General features: G+C 43.6%; 1 protein-coding gene across 3 annotated transcripts in view; it reads right to left on the bottom strand.

Moving 5' to 3' along the window:
• The window catches only part of akap12b (A kinase (PRKA) anchor protein 12b), a 189,799-nt gene continuing 176,382 nt past the window's right edge, over positions 1–13,417 (bottom strand). For all 3 annotated transcript variants that reach the window (XM_060916345.1, XM_060916347.1, XM_060916346.1), the window contains one exon: positions 1–1,528. The gene's annotated coding sequence lies outside the window, so the exon portion shown is untranslated. The remainder of the gene's footprint in view (positions 1,529–13,417) is intronic.

Below are 13,417 nucleotides of genomic sequence, written 5' to 3'. Positions count from 1 at the left end.
TGGTTTTACAATGCTAACTTTTATTTAAATGAAATACAGACATGGTTCTGTATCCATACTATTAACAGCTTGAATAAAAAAACAAAACGGAGATCATGCTACATGACATCATCTAATGCTCTCACTGGTTATTTAATATTACAGTATGATTTAAGATACACCGGTATACAATTTGTACAAATGTTAAGGAGCTTCACAGTAATATTTTTTAATTATAAAAAGCAGAGAACAGGACGCCACCTGGGGGTTTCATACAAGCCTTGACGATAAACAAACATTCTTTTATTATTAGTTTTTTTTCTTTATCTATTTAAACAAAATAAAGCATCTTTTGCAGAGATTCTCACATCGTCGAATTTGCCTCCAGTATGAAATAACACACTGATCATCACTGCTGTGCCACTGAGACTAATTTTCTATTGCATTTTATAATCAGCAGGATCACAAAGGTGACGTTAATTACAGGAATTTAATGAAAGGATGATGCGATGCTTTGCATAAACATGTAAAGATGCTGCAAGTCTCAGTTCTTCTTTGTTCAGATCTCATGCATCTGAGCACTAAAAGAACGTGGTTTTAAAAAATATTTATTGTGAATAAATTGTTATTAAAGGTGATCGATGAATGGAATGAGTCATATTGTTAGTCTGATAGTCAGAGATGAAAATTACAAATGCTTTTAGCACAATATGAACAATATTTGTTTGAAAAACAAAAAACAAATGAACCGTGAATGCAAATTACTGTAATTTTATAAAAAGTGGCTGCCAGTAGATGGCGCCAGTGCACTTGGCGATACCTATAGCTAATAAGCAACTTAAAAAAGGATAAATACTACATACTGTACTTCACGTGCCATTGAACAGTGCTGTCAAATCTCACTTATCAAAATCTAAATCATTCGTTCACATATTAAAGGTGAAAGCAGTGTTTTGTTTTGGGTTTTTTTTTCTGATAGCATGTGCTTCTCAAAAGCGGGAGAACTTTTAAAAAAAAATTCACCAGTTTCACAGTTAGGAAATAAAGCTTTTTTTTATATATATATGAAATGGAAATGATTATGTTGGCTCTCATGAATGCTCTCTGATGCTTAACTGCACACGTGTACCATGTTTCATTTAAAAAAAAAAAATCTGGGTGACATCATCCATTTGAGCCGTTTGGATGACGGAATAGTTTAGATATAAATACAATATACAAGATAAGATCCCACACACCACACACATGCAGACACACACATAAAATAAAGCACATGGACAAACGTTTCTGTCCATCCAACAGCAGCCTGGGATGACACAGCAACACCTCGGTGAGAATAAAATGTCAGGGGAAAAAAATACGTTCAGTGTGAGATGAGTAACAGATGAACCCATCTGAGTCATGGTGTGATGGTGTGATGCTGTGGATAGAAATTTCTCAAAGTGGGCTGGAGCACAGATAGATGGATGGATGGATGGGTCTCTGGCTTTTTCTTCTGCTCCTGTATCTTCTACAGGGGCTTCCCGTACAACCACCTGATACGTACAGCCTGTAAGACAGCAGACACACACATGACATAGGTTAATGCTGGAGCTGACAGACTTGAACCCATTTCTATTTCAATACAATACACAATGTCTTTCCTTTGTATTTCATGCTCCTTAAAGGTTGGTTTTCCTTTATTTCGTTGAACAAAATTTCCTCAAGACTTCATTACCTCCGCCATCTTTGTTAGAGGAGGTTATGGTTTCGTCTCCCGTTTGTTTGTTTGTTCGTTCCCAACATAACTCAAAAAGTAGTGAATGGATTTGGATGAACTTTGGAAGAAAGGTGAACGATGGCCCAAGGAACAACTGATTAAATTTTGATGCAAATCCAAATATGTATGTAGCTCCAGGATTTATTTATTTATTTTTGTCTGTTCCCAACGTAACTCAAAAAGTAGTGAACGGATTTGGATGAACTTTGGAAGAAAGGTGAACCATGGCCCAAGGAACAACTGACTAAATTTTGATGCAAATCCGAATATGTATGTAGCTCCAGGATTTATTTATTTATTTTTGTCTCTTCCCAACGTAACTCAAAAAGTAGTGAACGGATTTGGATGAACTTTGGAAGAAAGGTGAACCATGGCCCAAGGAACAACTGATTAAATTTTGATGCAAATCCGAATATGTATGTAGCTCCAGGATTTATTTATTTATTTTTGTCTGTTCCCAACGTAACTCAAAAAGTAGTGAACAGATTTGGATGAACTTTGGAAGAAAGGTGAACCATGGCCCAAGGAACAACTGATTAAATTTTGATGCAAATCCGAATATGTATGTAGCTCCAGGATATATTTATTTATTTTTGTCTGTTCCCAACATAACTCAAAAAGTAATGAACGGATTCGGATGAAATTTGGTGTCCAGCTTTAGTATTATCCTACGTTCCAGTGACCTGATTTTGATAACATTTCTTGGTGGAAGTATACACTCCACCAAGTGCCTTTTTAGTTACTATATACACTCACTGGCCACTTTAATAGGAACTTGTTTTTGAGTCTAAAGGCCAATTTATGCTGACAACGCAGTCCTCGCAGATGGCGTCGCAGACAGCGTCTGCGTAGCCCCCCCACCTTCGCAGACGCTCTGCGCGCACCTCCCAAAAATTGTGACCACCGCAGAAGCCTCGCAGACAGCGTTGCAGATGAGGGCTCTGATTGGTCCACTCTACATCCGCTGTACATGCACTTCTGCTTCCCTACTTTCCTGGTTTGGTTTGTTTTCACGACCGCCATTTTTAAAAACACGAGCGAAGATGGAGCAGCACGAAGAGCGGTTGATCGAGGAAGTGAGGAAGTACGTACATCTACACGACTCCAGTTCTAGTCATTATAAGTAACCGGAGGATAAACACTCCACTAACCACACCCACCAACTACTCCTAGCGATTTCGCGACTTCGCGCCCCCTTGCGTTGTGGCGGTGAATAACATCGCGCACGCCTATTACTCCCCGCTCAACGATAAATTACAACTGTCTGCGAAAAGCTATCTGCGAAAGCCTTGTCGCAAGAGCATGCAGAGGCCCTAAGATTCCTGTTCTTGGCTGCAGGAGTGAAGAAGAAGAAACCTTTATTTGTCACATGAACACTCAAGCACAGTGAAATTCATCCTCTGCATTTAACTCGTCTGAAGCAGTGAACACATGCGCACACACCCAGAGCAGTAGGCAGCCATACTACAGCGCCTGGGGAGCAGTTACAGGTTAGGTACCTTGCTCAAAGGCACTTCAGCCCAAGGCCACCTCATGTTAACCTAACTGCATGTCTTTGGACTGTGGGGGAAACCGGAGCACCCGGAGGAAACCCACGCAGACACTGGGAGAACATGCAAACTCCGCACAGAAAGGCCCCCGTCGGCCGCTGGGCTCGAACCCAGAACCTTCTTGCTGTGAGGCGACAGCGCTAACCACGACACCACCATGCCGCCCAAGTGGAACCCAATGTGGTCTTCTGCTGTTGCGTTTCTGCTGAGATGCTTTTCTGCTCACCACGGTTGTAAAGAGTGATTATATCTTTCTTGGCAAAAAAAAAGCTCAAACCAATCTAGCCATTTTCCTCTGACCCTAGGAGATCAGCAGTTTCTGAAATACTCAAACCAGTCCATTTGGCTCAAACCAACACCCATGCCACAGTGAAAGAAAGTCACACTTCACTGTGAGATCACAATTTTTCCCATTCTGATGTTTGAACATTCTGAACACTAAAGTGAAGCTCTTGATTTGTATCTGCATGATTTCATGCGTTGCACTGCTGTCAAGGGATCGGCTGATTAGAGACCAGCATCAAACAGCAGTCGTATGCAAGGGTGACTTTTTGTTATTTCTAATTTTTATTGTTCTCTCTGTGCTTTCAAAATGATTATTCACTTCAACCCCTTTTCACAATCGTGTTGCTCTTCACCATCTGTGCCGATGATCTGAAAAAGTTATAGCTTTACTTCTGACTGTTACAAAGCGCTGACACCGAGACTCCTTCCATAGACGTTAAATAAACATACTGTATCCTTACAGAAAACATCATGGAAACCATTACACGCTATTAATTTGGAGCGTCTGCTCGCACAAGAAGTCACTTGTGTAAGTGGTTACGATATAAACGATAACGTATCAGACCGAGTGCAGTAATATAAACCCATCAGAGCTGCTGTTATAGAAAATAAAACAAGATCGACTGTGAGCTACCACTCACTTACGTATCCCCCGCTCTCGCTTATATCAGAATGCGAGCGATCTAAGGAATAGGACACTTATTATGAATGTTGACTTCGACAAATAATGAACCCTGAAACGAGTAAGTAAAGAGCAGTGTCTCTCCACAGGGATTTCAAACAGCATCCTGGTAAACTGTCATTTTGAAATAGCATTTTGCTTCTTGAAATTGCGTCAAAATCCACGCTATATGTTTCATAAATACATTCAGTCGGTAAACAAGAAGTCGACGTGGGACAGACCTGGAAACGATATACACGGTATGGACCCTTTTCACGTGACGTCACGACAAACGCGGCCGCCATTTTGGACGTGTACTACCAGTAGTTTACCACAGCCAGCATTGAGGAACGGCAGCAAAGAAAGTGTTTATTTTCAGCAAGACTTCCATCATGCCACTATATTGTTGTGCACCTGGATGTAGTAACCATCAACAAACAAGGCAAGGTTTATCATTTTATCGGATCCCGACGGAGAAGATGGATAGCGGCCATTAACAGATTGGCAGCCCTCGGCATACCAACGCTTGTGTAGTGACCACTTTGTTGGAGGTAAGACGAATAAAATTAGCCAGAAAAGGCATTACATTGCTGTTAACATTCTGTGGCGGCGAGTGTGTAACCAAATAGGCTAAAATAACCCATTGTAACCTCTTTGTTCTTCTGTAGTAGCTATTGTTGACTAGCTAATGTCAACAACATACTAGCTGGTATGTTACTGTAGCAATGTTTACGTTCAGTCATTTGGATGACTGTTAAAACCTTTCAGTCTCAAGTTTTTCCTTTACTGGATTTACTAGTTTACTGTAATTATGATCCGGCAGCTATTTACACCGGATCCAGTGTAAATAGCTGCCGGAGCCAACGTCCGAGAATTAAGCAGCGCGCTCCGGCTTGCTCCCGGAGTGCTCCGGCCGAGGTTCCGGAGCTCGCTCCGGCTTGCTCACCCTCAAATTAAGCGGCTTGCTCCGGAGCAAGCCGGAGCGCGCTGCTTAATTTGAGGGCAAGCAAGCCAGACCGCGCTGCTTAATTTGAGGGCGAGCAAGCCGGAGCGCGCTCCGGAACCTCGGCCGGAACACTCCGGGAGCAAGCCGGAGCGCGCTGCTTAATTTGAGGGCGAGCAAGCCAGACCGCGCTGCTTAATTTGAGGGCGAGCAAGCCGGAGCGCGCTCCGGAACCTCGGCCGGAACACTCCGGGAGCAAGCCGGAGCGCGCTGCTTAATTTGAGGGCGAGCAAGCCAGAGCGCGCTGCTTAATTCTCGGACGTTGGCTCCAGCAGCTATTTACACTGGATCCGGTGTAAATAGCTGGCGGATCATAATTACAGTAAACTAGTAAATCCAGTAAAGCCGAAGCGCGCTCCGGAACCTCGGCCGGAGCACTCCTGGAGCAAGCCGGAGCGCGCTCCGGAACCTCGTACGGAGCACTCCTGGAGCAAGCCGGAGCGCGCTCCGGAACCTCGGACGTTGGCGTGTATGTGTATGGCGATGGGTTTTTAACGACATAGGTATACAGATCATGTGGGCCGAAGTCAGGTAAAGACGAGGGCTTCGTGTACTTCCGTACGTCAGTGAACAATCCTGGTGGAAGCAGGTAAACGTCGTTCTCTAAGCCTGCTAACCTCAATTTTTGCAAATACCTCTCCCTCTGCTCGCCCTGTAAATGCCCTACGTCGCTGGATAGTGAAGGTGTTTTCTGCATCTCGCTCCTTTTTCTTTTATGTTCTCCGTTTGTCGCCTTCCTCGCATTCAAACTGATTCGAGCCGAAGTCCACTACATGTCCAAAATGGCGGTCGCGTTTACGAAGGTCACGTGACTGAAAAGGGTCTATACAACCCCAAGCTGAAGCTCGGTACCAAATATCAAGCAGTCGTGATTTGTAGTTGCGGAGAAAAGTGTTACGAAAAGTTTGTAAATCCACGCTATACCGTATGTTTCATAAATACGTTCAGTCGGTAAACAGGAAGTCGATGTGCGACAGACCTGAAAACGGTACACATGGTATAGAACCCCAAGCTGAAGTTTGGTACCAAGTGGCTATGATTTGTGGTTGCTGAGAAAAAGGGTGTTCTGGATGGACGGACAGACAGAGGTAAAAAAAAAAAACTAGAGCGGGGGTATAATGAATCAACACCTTCTGACTAATCAGAATCAGGAGTTCAACAGCGCTGTGGGATAAATACAGTACAATGAGCAAATAAGTCTCTCCCTTTCTCTCTCATTCCTCTCTAAGAGCTTACACTTTGCCACATGACTTTCAGTCAGACATCGTTACCATGTCTAACTCGGACTGTCTGACTCCACCCCATCACTTGCTCTTGCCCTCCTGTCTTTTCCCCTGCCACTGTTTTTATGACTCAGCTAGTTTCACCAGAGAGAGAGACAGAGAGAGAGAGAGAGAGAGGATCTTGCACCAAACCCCTGCTGCACTGCTATAATTCACCCTCTACTGGTTCACTGCAGTGCTGCATTAGTGTTCATCAAACATTTAACAGTCACGCCCATCTCTCCTCTACCGTGACCTCCATGACCATAAACCCTCCTGCTGTTCCTTACACTTATCATTTCATTCTTCATATATTTTATATATATTAGGGTGGTCCCGAAATGTCTCATCTCATTATCTCTAGCCGCTTTATCCTTCTACAGGGTCGCAGGCAATCTGGAGCCTATCCCAGCTGACTACGGGCGAAAGGCGGGGTACACCCTTAGCCTGGGCCCGCCCATCCTAAGCGTGATGCAACACGAGGGCCTGTTCCGAGCTTAGTCTGGCCAGGCAGGCTATCTACAGCATTTCCAAGCTCCCGAAAAATCGGGAACCAATCAACTTTGAGCATCTCCAACGGCCCTGGGTAGAGGCGTGTTCAAGGCAGTGACGTAGTAAAACTGCGACCGGAAGCCATAGATTGTTTACAGAATCTATGCCGGAAGCGCTTCATTCACATCACGAACATGGAGCAGCGGCAAGCCTTTAACACAGCGGTAGATGCTGTATTGAAAGCATTAAACGGGAAGTTCTCATTGAAAACGGAGCAAAGAGCAGCCCTGGAGGTATTTATTGAAAGGAAGGACGTTTTCGCCTTGCTCCCAACCGGCTTCGGTAAGAGTTTAATCTACCAGTTAGCCCCGTCGCGTCGCATACGTCAGAGGAAAGAGTGATGTGATTGGTTTAAGTTCGTCACAGCCTTTTCTGGCTTCAGCCAGTAGCAAACTGAGGCATTTCAGGGAGGCGGGTCAACCACGGGCTCTGGGAAACGGTTTGGCTTAATAGCTTGGCCAGACCAAATGCTCGGAGAGCTTTGAAGTCGCGTTAGCCAGGCTAGTACACCCTGGACAAGTCGCCAGGTCATCACAGGGCTGACACATAGACACAGACAACCATTCACACACCTTCACATTCACACCTACGCTCAATTTAGAGTCACCAGTTAACCTAACCTGCATGTCTTTGGACTGTGGGGGAAACCGGAGCACCCAGAGGAAACCCACGCGGACACGGGGAGAACATGCAAACTCCGCACAGAAAGGCCCTCGCCGGCCACGGGGCTCGAACCCGGACCTTCTTGCTGTGAGGCGACAGCGCTAACCACTACACCACCGTGCCGCCGGTCCCGAAATGTATGGGAAATTTTTTTTTTTTTAACCAAAACATTCCGACCACCCTACCATTTTTTTACATAGTCTAAAAGAAGGCAACAAGCAAAATTTCAGAAAAATTGGTTAATATTTAGAGGTGCCACACGAGGTTGCAAATCGGGTTAAGCCATTAACATTAGTTGGTGCGTAGACTGTTGCAGAGAAGATCTCAAACCCCCAAAAAGTCACAGTTCTAGAGGGATATGCCACTTCTATGAAAAAGAAGAGGCAGGAAGAGTTTATAGACTGATAGAAGGTTAACTTTCATGCACTAATGCCGCTTTTCCACTACCAACGCGGCTGAGTCGGGCTGAGCGGGACTGTTGGAGTTGCATTTCGACTACAACCGCGCTGAACCGTGCTGGCTGGAAGTGGGTGGACACATTGGGTGGAGTTAGTGAAAGTGGGTGGACGTCACGTGATGTCGTTAAGCAGCGCAAACAATGACATCAGTGAGCTTTTAAGCGGTAGTCTCACGACCCGGATAGTAAACAATAAACATGGAGTCGTTAGTGTTGCTGGTCTTGGTGCTGTGGCTTGTTGTCACCGACAACGCCAACAGATACTGGCAAGAGCGTATAGATGAGGCGAGGCGCATAAGGCTTCAGAAATTCTCGTAATTCGTAATTATTCTTCTTCCGGGTTTACGGTGTTTACAGATCCCAGCGTGCTCGCGGGGCGTGTGGGGGCATGTGAGGACACTCCTCCTCACCAATCAGTGCACAGGGGAGTGTCTGCTCACGCCCCCAGCCTCACTTGGCTCGCTTTGGCTCGCTTCAGCCCCACTCCAAAACCGTGCGAGTTTTAGGGGCTAAGCAGGGCTGAAGCGAGCCGAGTCGTGCTGTTCTTGGTAGTCGAAACGCGAGCCGTGTCGGGCTGAAGTGAGCTGAAGCGAGCTGAAGCGAGCTGAAAAAGGGTAGTGGAAAAGGGCCATAAGGGGTTCTTAAACAATGAGCGCTGATCGTAATATGCTGATGAAGTTGTGAATGTTTTTCTTTCTATGTTTTTCAGACGGCTAGCAACAGTAATACAAGTAGTACCGGTGGTGCAAAGCACAAAACCAGAAAGGACAATTATGTTTGGTTAATTGGTCCCACTTCCAAGGAACTGTCTGGGAGAAAGCTTCCTTCTGCTAGGGAAGTCCTTGGTGTGTTCTTTTATCTCCACAAGATACCATAATACCGAAGGCTTTAGAAAATCACAGACAAGTAATAGCTATTGTTACTTTGAACACAGGAAGTTATATTACTGTATTGTTTGTATTAATATGAAACAGTTAATAAGCCACATTATTTTATATTGTGTCTTGAGTGAAAACTTTAATGGCTTTGTGGCACCTCTAAACATTGTTCAATCTTAACCAAATTTCGCACAATAACTTCTTTTAGGCAATGTAAAAAAAAAAGGTAAGGTGGTCGTAACAAAATCCTAAAAAAAAATTTGGGGACCACCCTAATACACATATATACGCACGGTTGTTGTATTACCTAAAGTCCCGCCCGTTCGTAAAAAGAGCCAATCGCCTTGCAGGTGAAAACATTAATGCTATCGCTTGGCCTATCCCATTCTGACATTGATGTAGACATCGGTATTGTGCACTTTGCAATAAATAATTTGTATTACTACAAACAAGCAGGTCTCGATAATCACCTCGAGTGACTCGGCAAAATGGCGGCCAATCGCTTCATCACCGTAAGTGAGGAAGAATTACAAATGATGAAAAAAAAAAAGCTGTTCCTAAAAGCACTAAAGATGCTACGAAGTTTGGTCTAAAACTATTCAAAAGGTAAGGTGGGATTGCGATTTATTTTATCTGTTTCAAAACAAAGTATTTTGTATGTCAGCGTAGATAAGTGACACAAGTCTGCGCCGCAAAGTTATTACACTTGCACGGCGCTTTTGAAGTTTGAAATAAATGATTAAAAAAAAATAATCACGTGTATTTATACTAAAACAATTATCTGCGTCGGGCTCAGTGAATATCGGTGATTATTATACATACAGGACACTTTTTTTTTTGACGGAATAAAAATATACGTGTTCTATTCCCTTCTAGCAGGTTTCATTCATTTGGTTCGATAGCATGCAATATTGTTAGCGTATCGCTTACCCTACGTGAATTACGTCACTCTACTCAATGGAGAATTAGCGTTGAATATGGTTTACAATATTGCATGGTTGTCAAAACAACATGACGTCACATGGTGGAGACGTGAAACTTCTGCACTAGCGAGCGACTGTGACAATTTGTAAACGAACATAGCCGCCAGGTTTGCTTTGTTACAAAATACGTTAGATTTTGAGAGAATTTTGAAAGAGAAAGACGCGTTGAACACCCGAAAGGAATGTGTAGGTACTATAATAATAATAATATTGGCTGGCTTTTTTTCGTGGTCTATCAGATATATTCCATTCAGCTACTCGTCTTCAACTCGTTCAACATCATGCTAGCTGAAGGTAATATATCTGATATACCACTCAACGCCAGCCAATATTATTTAAATAATAACCTCGACGACTTCTCAGTTATTACTCATTTCCTCTTCAGTGAATAATTGTTAAATAAAAAAGGACGTATGCTTGGTAGCTGGAGCAACCTGGAAAAAATTGTTTTTAGTTTGTGTTATTTGAGCCAAAAGTTACACATTTTTCTTTTTTTTTCTTCCCCCAGACATTAACAGCCCACGTTTAAAAACATCATGTTTAATGACATTGTCAATCCATTTCTGGTTTCTGGATCTCTTCCCATTCATGTTGAAACAAGCGTGGTCTTGTATGATTGAAAATAACAGCAACGGAGTGTCACCAAGATGGCTGCCGAGTCGACAGACACGACTGGAGGCACTTATGGTTGAGGAACATCTCTGCAAATTTACTATCATTAAAAATATTAGCATATATGGAAATGCATGAAGACGCAGTCTGGAAACATCGACCATATCCTTCTGCCTTCCCAAACAGCCTAATATCACTAATGTTAGCTAACCTAGCTAGCAGATGGCCAACGAACTAGCTCATGTTTATCATCATCAGTCAGCCAATGAGTGGGAATTCAAAATGAATTTTGATTTACATTTTCATTTCTGCGCCTAGAAATTCTAGGTGCAGCCAGGGGCCGGAAGGAATCCTGTTTGGGAACCACAGGATTTCATCTCGGCTTTTTGCGGATGATGTTGTCCTGTTGGCTTCTTCAAACCAGGACCTTCAGCATGCACTGGGGCGGTTTGCAGTCGAGTGTGAAGCGGTTGGGATGAGAATCAGCACCTCCAAGTCCAAGGCCATGGTTCTTGACTGGAAAAGGGTGGCTTGCCCTCTCCAGGTTGGTGGAGAAGTCCTGCCTCAAGTGGAGGAGTTTAAGTATCTCGGGATCTTGTTCACAAGTGAGGGAAGGATGGAGCGTGAGGTTGACAGGCGGATCGGTGCGGCCTCCGCAGTGATGCGGTCGCTTTAACGGTCTGTCATGATGAAGAAGGAGCTGAGCCAAAAGGCGAAGCTCTCGATTTACCGGTCGATCTACGTTCCGACTCTCACCTATGGTCATGAGCTTTGGGTAATGACCAAAAGAACAAGATCGCGGATACAAGCGGCCGAAATGAGTTTCCTTCGCAGGGTGGCTGGGCGCTCCCTTAGAGATAGGGTGAGAAGCACAGTCACTTGGGAGGAGCTCGGAGTAGAGCCGCTGCTCCTCCACATCGAGAGGAATCAGCTGAGGTGGCTCAGGCATCTCTTTCGGATGCCTCCTGGATGCCTCCCTGGGGAGGTGTTCCAGGCATGTCCCCCCGGGAGGAGGCCCCGGGGAAGACCCAGGACACGCTGGAGGGACTATGTCTCTCGGCTGGCCTGGGAACGCCTCGGTGTTCTTCCCGAGGAGCTGGCCGAGGTGTCTGGGGAAAGGGAAGTTTGGGCTTCCATGCTCAGACTGATGCCTCCGTGACCCGGCCCCGGATAAGCGGATGAAGACGGGACGATTTTCATTTCTCACAGAAATGTATTTAGAATCAGCCAAATGTTACCAAGTTACCATAACATCCATTAGCTAAGGTAGCTAGAAAGGCAGCTTACTGACAGAAAACTAGCCTGCATGTCTGTCAGTTTAACAATATTAACAGCAACCGGCTTGCCAAAAGTTACCACAACATCCATTAGATAAGGTATTTAACCAGCTAGCTAACTAGCTTACTCATATAGTAGCTGAGTCTCACTTTATCAGTATTCAACAGCAGCAAAATGTTACCAAAGGTTAGCTAAGTTATCTAGGCAGCTAGCTAGTTTAATGCTACCACGCGTTTTTTTTTTTTTTTTTTAAAATCTGAGTCTCAATTAAACAGCAGCCAAACTTACCAAAATTTAGCATAACATCCATTAACTAACCAGCTAGCAAACTAGCTCACATTTGTCCAATTTAACACAACACAGTCAAAATATACCAGAACAATAAAAACTGTTTTGTTCTTTATGATCAATTTAGCTAGTTTAGCACAATAGCCAGCTAGCTATTTCACTGCTAGCAAACTAGCTTGTATTTGTCTCAGTTTAATAGTCCCTGAATCAGTTTGAGACACCACTGTACCTTTTGGCACTGTGCTAACAATCATGGAACAAATACGACTCTATCAAAGATGTGTTTTGATTTCAGATTTCACATTGTTTCTGAAGGGCCCCATACACGTTCAAAAAAGTCGTCAAAATTTTGTATCAAAATTTTGATATCAAAATTTTGATGTAAAATGTCCACACACGATTCAATGTTTTTTCTATCAAAAATTCAGTATTGTCAAAAACTTTGACATGGACGCAGCAGTGGCCGTAGCACTTGTGTTCGCTTTGGACAACGAACCGCCTCGGCATCGACGGAAATGGTCGAAAGACTGGTTTTTGAAACGGCGAACGTACGGTCACGTCAACCTCCTCAGAGAACTTCGTCTCAAAGAACCAGAGGACTTCCGTAATTTCCTTAGGATGGATGCCCCATCCTTCGATGAATTATTGGACCTTGTCAAGCCATTATATAATCATCAATAATTATATAATCATCAATAATTTGACGACTCTTCAAAAAATATCAAAGTGATTTGATATGTCAATTTGGGTTCAAAATTTTGACATCAAATTTTTTACATCAAAACACCCTACACACGATCAAACTTTGTATCAAAATTTTGATACAAAATTTTAACGACTTTTTTGAACGTGTATGGGGCCCTTTAGCTAAGTTGTCTAGGCAGCTAGCTAGTTTAATGCTAACACACTTTTTTTAAAAAATCTGAGTCTCAATTAAACAGCAGCCAAACTCACCAAAATTAGCATAACATCCATTAGCTACATTAGCTAGCTAACTAGCTCACATTTGTATCCGAGTCCAATTTAACAGCAGTCAACCCTGTCAAAATATACCAGAACAGTCAAAACTGTTTTGATCAATTTAGCTAGATTAGCACAATAGCCAGCTAGCTGGCTAGCTATTTCACTGCTAGCAAACTAGCTTGTATTTGTGTCTCAGTTTAATAGTCCCTGAATCAGTTTGAGACACCAATGTACCTTTTGGCAC

This window comes from Neoarius graeffei, chromosome 3 (assembly GCF_027579695.1).
Source record: "Neoarius graeffei isolate fNeoGra1 chromosome 3, fNeoGra1.pri, whole genome shotgun sequence".
NCBI classification, from domain to species: domain Eukaryota; kingdom Metazoa; phylum Chordata; class Actinopteri; order Siluriformes; family Ariidae; genus Neoarius; species Neoarius graeffei.
The sequence above is the reverse complement of the archived record's forward strand: the minus strand, read 5'-3'. Positions and strand labels throughout refer to the sequence as shown.